Source organism: Schistocerca nitens, chromosome 8 (genome assembly GCF_023898315.1).
Source record: "Schistocerca nitens isolate TAMUIC-IGC-003100 chromosome 8, iqSchNite1.1, whole genome shotgun sequence".
Classification (NCBI taxonomy): Eukaryota; Metazoa; Arthropoda; class Insecta; order Orthoptera; family Acrididae; genus Schistocerca; species Schistocerca nitens.
The window spans coordinates 185,226,062-185,243,417 of NC_064621.1; positions in this window are offsets into that span (position 1 = coordinate 185,226,062).

Sequence of the window (17,356 nt, forward strand, 5' to 3'; positions counted from 1 at the left end):
CAACAGTGCTTTTAGAGTTTATCCAAAAAACAAAATCCAATAATAAGTCAACTTGGCATTACAATTTAAAATGATTTATATAAAAATCTTTGAGAAACATATTGGCGCTTGATACCATAAAATGAAAGAAGCGTAACACACAACCAACAAAACCAATAAACATAATAACAAAATAATAATTTGATACAACCAAAGGGCGAGGGCAACTCCCAACGCAATCACAGACGAGCGAGCTCTCAACACTTGGGAGCCTTCCCACTAGAAACGGTCCCCGAAATAAACCGCTGAGAGCTCCCCGACATGCCTCCCACAACTGCCCATCACATACGCACCTTGGTTATTTTCTGTAACACACGACAGCTAATATCAACAAAAGATAAAATTCAAAAAATACAGTATAACATCCCGACAGCAAATGATAACGAAGCGCCGTTAACTCGGGCGCTCTTAATAAGTGCTGGAAGCCCACACACACATCTCTCAAACCATTCTGGCTTCCTAAGACGAAACAATAAAAGCGAGCGCACATAAATAGTCAAACCACAGTCTTAGAAGTGCCTTAACGACACCAAACGCGACTATTCCACCAAGCTAATAATAACACAGTAAAAAAAAAAAAATACAGAACATACCACTAAATGCTGTTACACAACCAAATTGACTAGATCGTGTTGTTCAGGTCCCAGAAGACCACATATACCAAGCAGCAGTAATCCACTATGTATACAGGGTGTTACAAAAAGGTACAGACAAACTTTCAGGAAACATTCCTCACACACAAAGAAAGAAAATATGTTATGTGGACATTGCAAACGCTTACTTTCCATGTTAGAGCTCATTTTATTACTTCTCTTGAAATCACATTAATCATGGAATAGAAACACACAGCAACAGAACGTACCAGCGTGACTTCACTTTGTTACAGGAAATGTTTAAAATGTCCTCCGTTAGCGAGGATACATGCATCCACCCTCCGTCGCATGGAATCCCTGACGCGCTGATGCAGCCCTGGAGAATGGCGTATTGTATCACGGCCGTCCACAATACGAGCACGAAGAATCTCTACATTTGGTACCGGGGTTGCTTTCAAATGCCCCCATAAATGAAAGTCAAGGGGGTTGAGGTCAGGAGAGCGTGGAGGCCATGGAATTGGTCCACCTCTTATCAATCCATCGGTCACCGACTCTGTTGTTGAGAAGCGTACGAACACTTCGAGTGAAATGTGCGGGAGCTCCATCGTGCATGAACCACATGTTGTGTCGTACTTGTAAAGGCACATGTTCTAGCAGCACAAGTAGAGTATCCCGTATGAAATCATGATAACGTGCTCCACTGAGCGTAGGTGGACGAAACTAAAATGAGCTCTAACATGGAAATTAAGCGTTTCCGGACACATGTCAACATAACATCTTTGCTTTATTTGTTTGTGAGGAATGTTTCCTGAAAGTTTGGCCGCACCTTTTTGTAACACCCTGTATACTGTACAAACCGGCCCCTCTGAGACAGACTTCACCTTAAACACATCGACTGCCAAATGTACCATACATGAACGCAACTTCTGGCAGGACTCCAGTTGAGCAAATAAATTAGTACCAACAAATATCGTAACGAGCCACACACACAGCAAGAAGTTCCAACAACACCGTCCTACATCAGAAAGTTCAGAATCCGCTGCTGGAGCTTCCAGGGGAAAATCTGAAGAGCCAACCGAGCCCACACCCTAACCTGGCAGACGACTCCAAAATTCCGCAACTAGTTGTCTCCGGGCCAGAGTATCACAGGACCGCACCGGACCTCCACAGGCAGGAAAAACAAGTACGCCGACTCCAATTAATCATCACCACATGGCCAGCACAGTGGCGAGTCGCCTCCGCCCCAGACCACTCTGCTCATATTGCGAGGCACAACAGCCTTAGGCCTAGTGACTAGCAGGTCCGGCGGAGCGAACTTCACGTTCCGTGCAGTACCCGGAAAGCCAACTACCCTCTCGCTTTCCGCCGGCCACCGCAAACACACGCCAGCGACGTCATAACAAATCGCCACCAGAGCGCCACCCGCACCAGGACAGCGAACTATAATCCACTACAGTGCGCTCTCTGAACAAGATCACAGGTTAGCGCCGCGCGCCAAATGAAAAGCGGAGTTATTAACCACAGTTTTCAGAAAGGACTGCACCGAAGAAGACGAAGTAAATAATCAGAAATCGTGTCCGGTCTGTGCAGCGTACCAATAAGGTCCGTTTCAGAACATGCTGATGTAAGAGCGCCATACTTAGCAATCATATACAACCAATCGCCCGACCAAAGATTCGTTCCAACAGACTGCAAAGTGGAATAGGTCACACCAGTACTCAAGAAAGGACACAGTAGTAATCAGTTTAATTACAGACCCATGTCACTAACGTAGTTTTCAGTATAGGATTTTGGAACATTTACCGTTTTAGAATATCATGAATTATCTCGAAGGTAACGGTCAATTGGCACATAGTCAGCAGGCATTCATAAAATATCGTTCTTTTGAAACATAATCAGCTCTTTACAAAGTAATGAATCCTGTTGACAGAGGTTGTCAAATTGGTTCTGTATTTCTAGATTTCCAGAAGACTTAACACCGTTCCTCACAAGAGACTTCTAAGCAAGTTTCGCGCCTGTGTAGTATTACTTCAGGTATACGACTCGATCCTTGATTTCCTCTCAGAAACAGTAATCGAGGGAGAATCATCGAGAAAAAATAATGTGATTTCTAGCGCTCCCCAGAGATGCAAGGATGTGTTATAGGCCCTTCGTTGCTCCTAACCTACATAAACAATTTAGGAGATACGAGCAGCCTACTTTGGTTGTTTTCAGATGATACTGTCAGTTCCCGTACAGCAAAGGTATTAGAAGATCAGAACCACTGCAAAGTCACATAGCCATGATATCTGTACGGAGTGAAAACTGGCAATTACCTCTCAATCTGGAAAAGTATGAGGCCAGCCACGTGAGTACAATAAGAGATCCGTTAAATATCCATTACACGGTAAATCACAGAAACCTAAAGGCTATCAATTCAACTAAATACCTAGAAATTACAGAGATACTGTTGTGGGGAAGGCAAACCAAAAGCTACAGTATAATGGCAGAACGCATACACCCTAACTTCCAGATGTCAGGAACTCAAATCTGTACCAAGCGTTGTATGTTGATAGAGTATCAATCATCGTACAAGGTGCTGTTGTCCAGCAGAATGGGCGTAAACGGTAATTAAAAGTAACATCAGAACTATGGAGCACAGAAAAAGTATAAGCGTTAGTGACCACTAGACATCGGTTCTGTTGGGCAAGTTAGCAGTGCATTAGATCATCATTCCAAGGTTCATTGGTTCAAACCCCAACGATAACGTTCCTTTTTCTTTACTCTATTAAGAATTGAAGTGTTACATGGGACAACGTGTTTATGACATGTAAAAGGGCTGTTTGTAGCTTACAGCAGTGTTCTCTTGGCAGTCTGTTTTCGCTGCGTTTCTTTGAGAGTAGTAACCTATAGAACACATTTGTAGTTTCACAGAACATACAAGCAGAACGCAAAAATAAAGAAACAATTGCATCACACTTGCGGAAGTAATGGTAATAATAACAATAACAATAATACACATGGTGAACCTAATAACAGCTGTGATAAACAAAATAATAAGTTCATTATTAAGTACATAACTTTAAAAATCAATGCAAACACGACCACACCAACCCATCCACACACACACATACACACACACACACACACACACACACAAACGAAGTATCAGAGTAATGGCTGCATACGAGTAAGTGTGCGAAGCAAATTTAATGTAACAGTGTCACGTGTAAACAGTTCGAAGAAAACTGTCATCAGAGCGGTTTGAATGCGGAACCTTTAGTAGTACGACTTCATGCTCCACCAACTCCCCACATGATATCCGAAAACAATTACGCACAGGTACACTTTTCCTGTGCTTTGTAGTCCTGGTGTTACTTTTAATTACCGTTTACGCATGTTCTACTGGACGACATCCAGCACATAGCACGAACTAAATCGGTGTTAAGTTGTTACTCTACCGACATATTACGTTTGGTATTGATCTGAGTGTTTGACATCTCGAGGTCTGGGTATTGGAAAGTGCAAACAGTTCTACTAAAGAGACTGCCTACACTATGCTTGTTCATGTTCTGCCAGAGCATTACTGGGCTGCATTTGATCCATGCCAGATAGGATTGACGGAGACATCGAAAAAGTAAGAGGGGCACCTCGTTTCGTATTATCGCGAAATACGGGAAGGTGAGTCACGGATATGATAAGCGACTTGGGATGGCCATCATTAAAACAAAGGTTTCTTCGTTGCAGCGAGATCTTTTCACTAAATTTCAATCACCCACATTTTTCTCTGAACGTGAATATATTTTATTGTCGCCAACCTAAATAAAGAGAAATCATCACCATGAAAAATAAGAGAGACCAGAGGTCGTACGGAAGGATCTAAGTGTTCATTTTTCCCATGCGCTGTTAGAGAGTGAAACGGTAGAGAAACAGTCTGAAGGTGAGTTGAGGAACCCTCTGCCAGGCTCTTAAATGTGAATTGCAGAGTAGCCATGTAGATGTAAATGTCGATGTTCGGCACCTATTTTCTGAAAGTTGTTATTGCGAAAGTAAATTTACTCCCATTTTTGCCTACAATATGAGTAAGATAGACAGCCGCGTTGCACACAAGAATCAAAAGAAAATATATATTTCCACAGGTCTACGCAGAGGTCAATAAATTAAAATCGATATAATGAAATATTGCACTACAGGGCTTTGAATTGCTTACCCTACGGGTGCGCTATGAAGTTAGACGCTGACGACAAACTTCACTCAATAAACAGTGCTGACCTGGTAGCTAACACAGGTAAGAGCCCTAATTAAATAAGTTTGCCCCGCCCAAGATAAGAGCAAACACAACTCCTACACCACCAAGCTGTTTCCGCTTATGAGGCACTATGTCGCTTCACTTCCCAAACCTTCACCGGGTGTAATTGCCTCAGGTGATATAACCACAATCGTCAGCGTCATCAGATAACAATGAACCACCCTACTTATGACCTGTGTGTATAACTCTACGATCCAACGTGTGAGGGGAATATTTATTTTTAAGCTTTGTTTTACTTTTATTCAGAAATATTTATTGGAGAAATTTGAATTACCTTAGGTTAATGAGGACTGTTCAGAAATGGAAAGGCACAAGCGATGGTTCATGGTGCTTATACTCGTTTGAGAAACTAATGAGTGACATAAATTGGAATTGTCCCATGGGCACGTGAAATAGGACTAAATGGGAAGCGACGAATTCCTTTCCTTTCCTGTACTAACTTCTTCACCTCAGAGTAGCACTTGCAACCTACGTCCTCAATTATTTGCTTGACGTATTCCAATCACTGTCTTCCCCTACAGTTTTTGCCCTCTACAGCTACCCCTAGTACCATGGAAGTCATTCATTGTGCAGCATGTGTCCCCGGTAGTGCCAGTGCTCATGCAGTGTCACGAGGATTGTCCATCCGATGGTCAAGAAAACAGAAAGTTTCGTGGTCTATACTTTATTGGTACCTGTACAAAATCTATACAGTGCAGCAGCTGAAATCTTATCATCAGCAACAACGTTCTGAATTTGCTCTTCGGTTTCTGACGTCGTGCAATATGGAGTCACAAGGCACGTTTTACACTATATGGTGCAGTGAATATACAGAACTGCCCAATATGGGGTACTGCTAAACCACGTACTGTACACGAAGAGCCATCACACTCGGCGTACAGTGACGGAAATGCAGCATAAAGGCAGGTTCCGTACGGAAGTAATAGTACGATGTCTGAAACATACATGTATCGAGTGTGTTAGAAAGCAACATATAAACAATAATGACGAAAATTCATAGTTTCTTTCATAACACGTGTAACAAAAGAAGGATTTTGTATCACCTAGATGGAAATTAGTATAAAGGCACTCACTTTCCTGTTGCATTATTGCACTGTTAGTACTTAGTCCAACCTTCGTTACCTAAAAAATTCTCTTCGGCATTACTTTTGTTAGGGTTTGTAGTTTTTGCAGTGAAATTATCGACCACTCTTCTGGTGTCCCTCTTTTCAGCACACATACAGTCTCAAATTTCCTTCCTTTTTGATAAACACGCGTTCCAAGTATTACCCAAAAATTTTCCACTGGACAAATGCAGGCTACGTGCAGGCCAGAACAAGACATCTACAGTACGTCTTTATCGTTAAACAAATTTTTGATTGTAGAACATCCAAAGAAGCATTATCTTGTTGAAACATTAGGCTTTCGCCCCCGAGGTCCTCATTCATTTAATCAATTCTGTCTCTAGCTTCTCAGTGTACATGTTAGAATTAATTGTAGTATTCATCCATGCAATGCGAAATTTACCTTTAGCGCAGAAGGTTGCCCAAATCATACGACTTCCACCACCAAAATTACTGCTCATCCTTATTTGCTTCTCTGTTTTCAGATGATGCCAATAATATTGAAATCCATCCGGCCCATCTAAATTTAACTTCTTCCCATCAGTGAAGATCACTTTATCCTATTCTGAAGTCCACGATTAAGGTTTATGTGGTCGACACACACTGTGACTAATTGTGTCTGTTGCCCATCTGCAGTAAAGGCACGTATGCACACACTAACACCGCAAACAGACGATTGCCTTTACACCAAGTTCCACCCAGTACCACCTGAATCATGATGTCTCACTACGTACTGTACTACTGACTAATGCGATACCATTGGAATGTGGTTTGTCGGTATACAGGATCTCACAATATCGCATATATACTGTGCACAACTATTATGATCGACAATGCTAATATTCCTACAAATATCCACTCCGTTGTACTGAATTCCATTACTGCATGTGACTGTGTGGTGTGGCGTGACAAACACCTTTATTCTCGGTCCGTCTTTATTTGAAGAAAATATACCCAGAGGACCTGTCAATTGTACCGTGACGTCCGCACTTTATCGAGACCTCCTTGAGCAGCATAACAATCCTGCTTTGGAAGAGCGTAGCTGTGTGGAAACCACTGTTTTCATGGAAGATGGGGCAAAATCTCACACAGCTCGTCCAATGAAAAGTACGCTTTGTGCGAGTTTCCACTATCGTGTTGTCTACAGAGGTTTTCGACATGCATATCCTGCATAATCACCTGATCTCAATCCATGTGAATTTTTGCTCTGAGGATAGCTAGTTGGAAGAGTTTACCAGCTACACGTTCAATGTCTATCTGATCTGAAGGGCAGTATATAGAAGCAGGTTGCTCACATTCTACAGGAAGTGCTGGAATTAACTGTCGATCAAAGCGTTTCAAGGATGTGGCATCTCTTCAACATCTATGATGCTCGTACTGAACAAATTGGGTAGCGGTGGTTAATGAATAAAATCAGTATTATGCCTTTTTCACTTGTTTAACTATTTCTACCACGTCTCTTTCCTAGATCATTACATAGGATACCATGTCTGTACGCCTACCTTCCATTCACAGTGCCACATTGGAACATGCAAGCAAAAACTGGAACTTTTTTCCAGAGGAAATCGGTCCCGCATTAACTCATTAGCATGTCTACAAAGTTTCGCTGCCATCGACAATTACGGTCCGCAATGAACCTCTGTGGATAGTTGCACTTTAATTATAACCAACCGGCATTAAAAAAGTAATTAAGGAACGAAGCTTAATGTTTATTTCCTCGGCCATATGTGGACAATTACTGAGGAAAGTTAACAGAATATTGCTTATTAGTGTAAACCACTTGCTTCAGTTTCAGAGTTCTCAATGAAGGATTACGCCTCCTCGGATTCCCAAAGTGAAGACTCATTTTAGTACCACAATAATGAACCAGGTAATATTCTGAATTGCACGTAGCTCATTACTTACACAGACAACTTGCTCTATCAATAGCCTCTTCACAATAAAGTTATCACTAGACAATGACTATTTCTGCACGTATTTAGAACTAAATCCCTTTAATTTTAACATTATTCGACGAGCTAAGACATAATTTATGTTTTCATCCACCGAGTGGATAATGTTTCTCACACTATTACATGCCCTGAATCGATATCGCAGTATGAAGCGAAAGAATGATTTTAAAAATTAGTTGTAACATTACAGGCGAAAGGACATATTATCTATATGTGACAAAATATGGCGTTCAGTATGTGTAGCACTAAATGTTTCTGCACATACCGTCTGAAATGTGAGTTAACCGAAGCGTTTCTGAAAATTAATTTATACATCTACCAGCAACTAAGGGAGAGCAGATATGTACCTAGGTTTATAAGTTAGTGTTTTTGAGGGCTTCTTTATTACAGGTCGATTTCACCGGTTTCCCTCTGGTGACATTTAAATTTACTCTTCTGCAGCAAAACGTGTTTCTTGGATTCGGAATCTGTGTCACTTCGTGTATAGAGGACCTTAACAAAATAATCGTACGTGTTTTTCTTGTTATACAGAAAACAGCCACTTGTCCACATAACTGGGAAATCGATGAGATCGAATGTTTACCTTAGGGTGAATGTTTCCGGCCGTTCCCTGAGTCTACCCTCCAAATTTATCAGTAATGTACACACAAACGTTATGTCATCCTGCTATATGATACAGAAACTACATCGCCTGTGCACACACTCGTAACTATGTTGGCTGAAGAGATCCACTTGATTGAAATTGGCTGCGTTTTTGTGTTCAGTAGACTACAAAAATCTTCCGTAGCTAAGAGCGTAAAAAGAAGCCGTCAGTACTTTTGTAAATATGAGGAAACCCATATCGATTTTGGGTGTAATTTAATGTGAATTATTAATGTTTACGGAAACTGTTATAGAGGGAATATCGCAAAACAAAAGTCTTGATCTCCATTGCCAAAAGGGCTGGAGAAAATTTTATAGAGGAAATTTCTAAAAACACTAGTTCTCTCTCTACAATTGCTTTTTAAAATCAGTTACAGTGAATTACGGGACGTTTCGTTTGAAAGAACATAGCCGAATTCTTTTCTAATAACCAGCCTCCCTCTGCCTTTTCTCCGTGTCTAATGACACCGTAATCGCCAATGACAGGGAGGTGAAATTTTTATCATTCTTCCATCAAATATCTGGGTAAAGCTGTTTTTGTGTAGTGCACCCACCAGTCCGAATAACAATAATATTTGTGTTGTACTTACTACCACCTGTGGTCTCATCGAAAATGATGTTTTAAAAACTGTTTTATTTTACACGACCTTCACAGAAGCAACTAATTAGATTATATCACACTGAAACAGTTGTTTCACATTTTTGGAATATCTATTTACTATTCAGAAATTGCTTTGATCGCCAAATATATGCAAGAAAAAGTGTTGGAGAAAATCTTTCTTTTCGCTATTCAGCACTGCCCACAAATTATCTCGGCATGTCATTAAATACCACTTTGTAATCTCTGTTTGCTCTTTAGCGTAAACTTAGCTGTGATGCATACAGAGTGAATTACCTAAAACATGCACCGCTAGTATTGCCGAAATGGAAAGTGCTTCTGAGATGCGATTATCACAGAACTGATTGGTAGTTGGGGGCTCGTACTTTAGTCAATAAAGAGATTGCAATAAGACTTATAAAGTGCATTTCTTGTGGAAACATACACTTTTCTAATTGAAACAGTGCCTATTGACATTAACAAACTGATGGTAGGATAAATTAGAATATCAGTGTTGCTTGTTGCATGATTCTAGTGCCAGTCATTTACGAGGTATCGTATTTTGAAAAGTTCCCACGTCACTTGCTCAGTACTCTGGTAGCGTGTACTAAACAACAACACAAAGGTATACAATAATTTCGTGGATTATGACTAGTAACGAGACAGTTGACCATCACAGGTTGTGTTCAGAATGACCACCGGCAGCGTCATTACGTGTTCCCAGTCTGGTATGGAACGACTGCTGCAGACGTGCTAGCATTTTGGCGTAGATGTCCTAGTAGGCTGCAGTAATTCGTCATTGCAAATCATTGGGTGTAGTTGGTATGTCCTTTGTGGTGTTTCAAAAGTCTAACGAGGAAACATCGCGATTCTTTGCCGCTTGAGCGACGCCGGGTAAGAAATGTTAATATATAAATTTATTTATTTGTTTTATGTTAAGTGGAGACTTGTTATTTAAAAAGATTTTGTTTCTTTTCTTTCATGTCGAGCGTGGTAGCAAGATGATCCAGTGGGGACTCCAGACGCGGCGGACGACGAGAGCTAACCACTATTGCATCGTGGTCGACGGCCGGCGGCTGGAAGAACCAATGATACATCATGCTGACCATTATTAAAGTATATTTTATGTTTATTTTTATAAAAATGAAAAGAAGTTCAGTGTTGAATGGGGAATGATGAAGTTTGTAATTGGATGTCAGTTGGTTTTCAACTGTTAAATAAACTTCGAATTGGAAGTTAAAAAAGTCAGTTGACTCTGTTGTTACGACATACATCGTAAATACTACTTGTTGTTGTTGTTGTTGTGGTCTTCAATCCTGAGACTGGTTTGATGCAGCTCGCCACGCTACTCTATCCTGTGCAAGCTTCTTCATCTCCCAGTACCTACTGCTACCTACATCCTTCTCAATCTGCTTGGTGTATACATCTCTTGGTCTCCCTCTACGATTATTACTTATGAGTGAAATTTGCAAATTTTATTAAAATTCAGACTTCTTGAAGAGATTCTGGCAGAATTTATCAGGAGTGTGGGCGATATTCAATAATTAACTAGTTTAAAGTTTTATTAATGATAAGTCGACACGTATTGACATTTTGAAAATAATCGATACTGTGAAGTGTATTAAAATTCTGTTTTAAAACTTTATCGGCGATTGTGGTCAAGAAGATCGGTTTTAAACTGGAATATTTCGTTAAATGAGAACAAGATTGATTATTTAGTGACATTAATTAATTATTTAAGGAAAAATTAGGAGAATTTCAATTTATTCTGGCAAAGATAGCAAGGAGTGTCAGGCCGCACAACGAACACATAAAAAGTCTGTGGCTTTGTTCAACTGTAAAAAAAATTTTTTACGATAAAACTTTTCTACAAGACGGACTGGTTAATTTTGCTGCGTCTGTCCTTATCTTCTAGGTTGAAACTGCTACAGCTTAATGTTTTTCTTTGTGGATTTTTCAAGTAACTGTTGGTTTGCAGATTGCCTTTCTTTCCCCTGCTGCAGACCGTTGCTGAGTTGATCGGCGGTTCAGCGCACCTTGTAGAAAGCGTCTTTCAGCTTTTCCCACAGAAAAAAGTCTATAGGCGTCAAATCTGGGTAACGGGCAGGCCAACATATAGATCGTCTGCGCCTAATCCAACGATTTGTAAGAAATTCGTGAAGACACGCTATAGCATTTCACGAAGTATGGGCTGGACAGCCATCATGTTGCTATCACAGATAATTCTGCAGAGGAAGCTCTTCTAGAAACGTTAGGAGATACTATGTTAGGAGGTTGCGTCACTTGCGCGCGTTCCGTGTTCTGTCTATGAAAAAAGGACTCACGAATTTATGGTTCACTATCCCACACCACACGTTTGTACTACATGGACGCTGACGTTCTACCTGACGAAGCAAACGGGGATTGTCAACAAACCAATACCGCATGTTTCGGCTGTTTACCTTGCCATGATTGGTAAATGTGGCTTCATCGCTAAACAAGATACACGATACATTTGGAGTATCCTGTCTTAATGGCCATGTGCAGAAGTTAACACGATTACGATAATCGTTTCCATGCAGCTGTTGATGGAGAGAGATTTGATTGGGATGCATCGTGTGTCGTTGGAGAATGTGTAGGAGTCGCCTGGCTCGGGCGAGTTTCTCATGGGACCGCGCGGCAGCTAAGGTAAGGATCAACTGCCACAGCAGCAAGAACATTAATTTTTCCCTCCAGAGTCGTCGCTCACTTGCTTCCTTTTGTTACGTTGTGTAAGAGTTACACTGCCACTTCCACATAACTGACTGAAGATGTTCATAAATAACTGCCGAGATGGTTGAAGTTTATTGGGATACCTTGCCTCAAACACGGAACAAGAACGAACTGCATTCTTCCTACACTCTCCATACACCATGAGCACGTCGACTCTTTCTGCTTTGGTAAATACCACCGTATATACACGACCAACTCCTTGGACTGTCACACACTAACTGACGAGCAAGTCGCATTGCACTCAGGGAACATACAAGCAGAACATACAAGCACGACGTACGCCAACGTAACATCATCGTATCTAGCAACTACGCAGGTTGAAAGGCCCCTGATTATTAATTCATTCTGTGAAAATCGGATATCAGTAGCACTTTTCCTCTCCGCAATATTTGCAGTGCCAGTTTTAGGTGATTTACCCTGTATGAACTGACAGGTCAATGTTGCATTACCGGGAACCTATTGTTCCCTGCAAATAAACTACTACGATTACGTCATCAGATAAGAGATGCAACTTCAATGTGGTAGATAATGGTCTCTGAGTCAGTCGCTCACGAGTGCGGAGTGTAACGTAACAAATCGATTCCCAACTTCACTTCTGTAGTGAGCGATACATACTTGTCGAAGGTGGAATGGTATACCACACGTATGCTTATTTCATATATAAGAGTGTTATATAGCATTAATAACACTGTTTGAGCCGTAGTTTTAGTGTTAAGAGCATTAAATTCAGGTTCACCTGAACACTCACGCCATGAAATCTATATTCCTGATACAAGGGCTGTCAGAAAGGTATGGAAGATAATGCAATTTAACAACAACATGGTTCGCGCTGTTAATCAAAGGCAAAAGCATTCAGAAAATATAGCAGAAATCCCAGCATGTTTATTCGATTAGTCATTGTACCATCACCAATGCCCAGAATTATTACAGTAGAATATGTGCCAAATAAAACTGTATTTTACTGAAAGAGGGTGAGTGTTTCAATTTTTTCGTACATTAAATTCCTAATTGTATTTTCAATATATTCATCCACACTCCAGTAGAAATTCTCGCTTGGGTTTAACTATTTTCTCTTTATTTATCCAAGTTGTTCCGCATGTGAACATAATATTCTTTCAGTCGCAGTTGTTGGGATCTGCACATTTCTGTCAGATAACCCCACAGCCCGTAGTTACAAGGATTAAGATCTGGTGAACTGGCAGCCACTCTGTAGGGAAATGAGGACTGATAATTAAAGCATTTCTGAAATGCCTCTGCAGCAGCCGCCCTCACTGGGTGTGGTATATGCGGAGGAGCGTCATTTAGCATAAAAATGATTCCACGCACATAACCAAGCTGCTGAGGGGCTGTAATGAGTTGATGCGCAAAATACTCTCATAGCGTTTAGCAGTGATGGTACAGGTAACATTACCCAAATTCTGCAGTTCTGATTATTGAGATGTCCTTCGAGATCGAAATGGGCTTTGTCTGTCCACAGAATGTTCCACTGCCATTCATTTTACACCTCCACAAGAGCAAAAATTCCAAAGCTAAGGTTTTTCTTGGTGGCAGGTAAGAAGGCGGCAACACCTGAACATGGATGGTTTTGTATGGATGGCGAAGTATGAAGTTTTGTAGGATTTTGTGCCCCATGCTCACTGGTATGTCCAACGTTCGGGCAAATCCCCGTCCACTGCATGTTTGCAGATAACCGCTCGATCTGGCCTTCAACGCTACGGCCACGTTTCTACAAACGCCGGATTAACTGATTTCCTCCCTCTGCCACTGTGCGCTTCAAAAGCACCTGCCTTTGGGAATTATGTAATGTTTTTGTCCAGCCTCTTAGCAGAAATCGGACCAATGCCTTTTTCCATACCCTAGAGTGTTTGGAGTTTCTGAAGGGCTACTGGCGCATTTCACTGTTGTTGTGAAAGAGCTTTACCAGCAGCGCGCTGTCCCTCATGCAGAGAGTCATGTTGGGCGTCTCAGACGCAATTTGAGAAACAGCCCTGTGTCGCACGTCTGATGGTTGGTTGATTTGGATGACGGGACCAAACAACGAGGTCATCGGTCACATCAGTTTAGGGAAGGATGGGGTAGGATGTCGGCCGTGGCCTTTCAAAGAAGCCATCCCGGCATTTTCCTGAAGATATTTTGGGAAATCACGGAAAACTTAAATCATGACGGCCGGTCGCGGACTTGAACCGTCGTCCTCCCGAATGTGAGTCCAGTGTGCTCACCACTGCACCACCACGCTCGGTGCATGTCTATTGATGTGTATACTCTGATTCTTACAGCGACATCTATTGCTCAAACTACCGTTAATAATTTTTTGTTTCATGACGTCTCCCCCTGCTCCAATAACTTACTGTTCAAATTTGCCGTCATTATGAGCACTGGTTCTCTTTCAAAACGTTTCGAAATTCAACTGTGGACACCCAGTATTTTACTATTGTCAATAGTCAATATTGTCCATGAAAATGCCAGCAAATGACGCCGTTCATATTTCTACAACTATATGCACATTAAAACGACTGTTTCACTATATTTATTCTTATAACCACTAAGAATACAGCCTCTGTGGTGACATTACCCGCCATGAGACGTCCCATACCTTTTGGATCTTCGAGTGACAGAAAATTTTAGACAACCAGGCGGGAAACCATCGACATCAAATAAATCTGGCGATAGGCATGCCAAACAGTTAAAGCATCCGAGTCTATTCGTGACCCCCTGCCCGTGCATTTGGTCGAAATGTTCAAATAAAAATGTGTGTCTCTTTCATCTATCATAGATGGATTTATCACGTAATTTGTTTTCGCTCAGTTTTCTGCCAAATAACAAGACTTCATGTCCTGCTCGCAAAGAAATAATGCTGTTGTCATATTTTGCATATTCCCATTCTGTACTGCGGCCCAAGGTACCTACTCGGTGTTGATGTGTGTGTCCAAAATACAGAAATGTTTCAGACGAATTACGATACTCACAACCATGAAAGAAAAAAAAAATTACGAAGGCTCTCCAACACGACTCTCACAAAATCATATAACAGATTTATCGATTTGGTAAATATAAAAGTGGAAATTTTGTTCAGACGTTCAATAGACACAAAAACCAATACCTCAGTGATCAAATATTTTGCAAAATGAATGAATTCTTCGAGCTGTCTTCGTGTGAGAGAAGAGGAAATTAAGTTATGTAAAAGAAAGTACTCTATAACCTGTACCACGAAATTATAATAATGAAAAATGGTTCAAATGGCTCTGAGCACTATGGGACTAAACAGCTATGGTCATCAGTCCCCTAGAACTTAGAACTACTTAAACCTAACTAACCTAAGGACATCACACAATACCCAGTCAACACGAGACAGAGAAAATCCCTGACCCCGCCGGGAATCGAACCCGGGAATCCGGGCGTGGGAAGCAAGAACACAATTCGCACGACCACGAGTTGCGGACTATAATAATGAAATATTTAGGTTTAGCACGAAGACTGATTGTATGCAGCTATCCACGCAAGTCGGTCGTGTGCAAACCTCCTCCTCTCTTAATATATGCTGCAGCCTACATCCATATAATCATGCTTACTGGAACGATCTGTTGGTTACCCAGCACAAATTTTTGTAGCCACATCACTTCCCTCCATAATCACTCTGATTCTTATTGGAGGCCTGGTTTAGTATCAACTTATCCCTTCCTTTACATTGGTTATTCCTTGCTTTGACTGTATCTCTTTTTGAGGCATCCACGTATAATTTAACCCACTCAGTTGGAGGGTGTAGTATTAATTATTGTGGATAGTACTCAGTGAATATAAACGTAAAGCTAAAGTATTTTGCGTAAGCTCGTGACCACACTGACTAGTGGTAGAATGCAGCCTTTCTGTCCACTGAAGCCCTACGAGGGAAAGGATGTAACACGGATGATACGCCCGCCAAATCACGCAAGGATAACAGGTAATTAGGGTTGTGGAAAGGGCCAAGGGAGCTGCGGTCGGATTCATTTCACAAGTGTAATTTATTATCATTAAGTTCACAAATACACTTTAGAATGAATTAAATTTGCTTCGCGGCTGAAGGCCTCCAAACAGATGCCTTAGAATAAGTTCAATTTGGAAAAAAACAACGCACAGTAAAATTTTCGAATAAGAGAAATCGTATACATATATGAAATCAGTATGCGGAGAGGCTGAAGGTTTCCGGATTAAATTTTCAAAATTCCTAATATACTACGATAATTACTGAAGGCAGAAGGCCACAATGTTTAAAGAAGCTAAAATGGCTGATGACCCGGTAGGTGCACAGAAAGAGATAAACAAACGCAATAAGATGACTGAAGGCTGCAAGTTAAATTCTGAAAATTAAGGAAATACATATATTGCAACAATCGGTAATACAATACATTAAGTGTACAAATTTCCTTTTGCAACACCAACGGCGGAAGGCCCACAATAACTTGTAAAATCTTTCAAAGGATATTACAATAACCTTTCAAGAGCTAGCGCCGGTTACGGTCAAGCAAAGCAGCAACTCAGTGACAGTAGTAATTTAAACTGGCGTAGTGAGGTGGAAGTACGTTAAAACAGGGTGAAAAACACAAGATCGCGGAAACACGAGCCACGCACGACTCAACGGATATTTTCTTTGCCGTAAAAGAACGCCATAAATTTTAAGGTTTGGGCAAATGTGTAAGCTTAGTTGTATATATTTTGTACATACTGAACTCTTTTATTTATTTTATGTTCAAATGTAAATGAAACCTAATATATTCTGTAAATATGTAGCTATATTCTATGTACTTTTATTGAATGTAAAGCCCCTTTCGTCCGTTAGGAACAGTTTCATATGTCTTAAGTTCTTTCTAACGAGAAAGTGACAAGTGAAAGGAGTCACTGTATGCTGATACTTACTCGTGTGATGACACACTGGTAAGAACGTATCATTCCGGGAAAGAAAAGAGTGATAATTACGAGGAAAAAGAAACTGTAAGTTCTCGTTACGATGCCAGTCAGATGATGTAAAGTGGAGAAGAGAATTACAGTACTGAGATTAAGGACAGAGTTTGAACATGTAGAGATGAGCAGAAAGCAGAAGTTGCTAGGAAACTGTTGTATAAGTATTGTTGCAATAAGACACTAAATTGTGAGAAAAAAATACAGTTTTCATATTTCAGTGAAGTTAGGGGGTCGCGAGAGGGAAGAAGGAACAAGAAACCAAGAACCAAGGTTTCCGTAAACGTAAATTCAACAAGAGCCTTACCCAGAAGAACAGAAAAAGCTAGTCATTTTTACAAAATGAGTTGTAGCGGTAAGTTCGAGGATACAGTGTACTAAACAGTTATAAATTTCAGTTTGGTTCAGGAGACACAAAAAAATACATTAGTGGTGGTACGGACAGAGCTGTCAAAAAT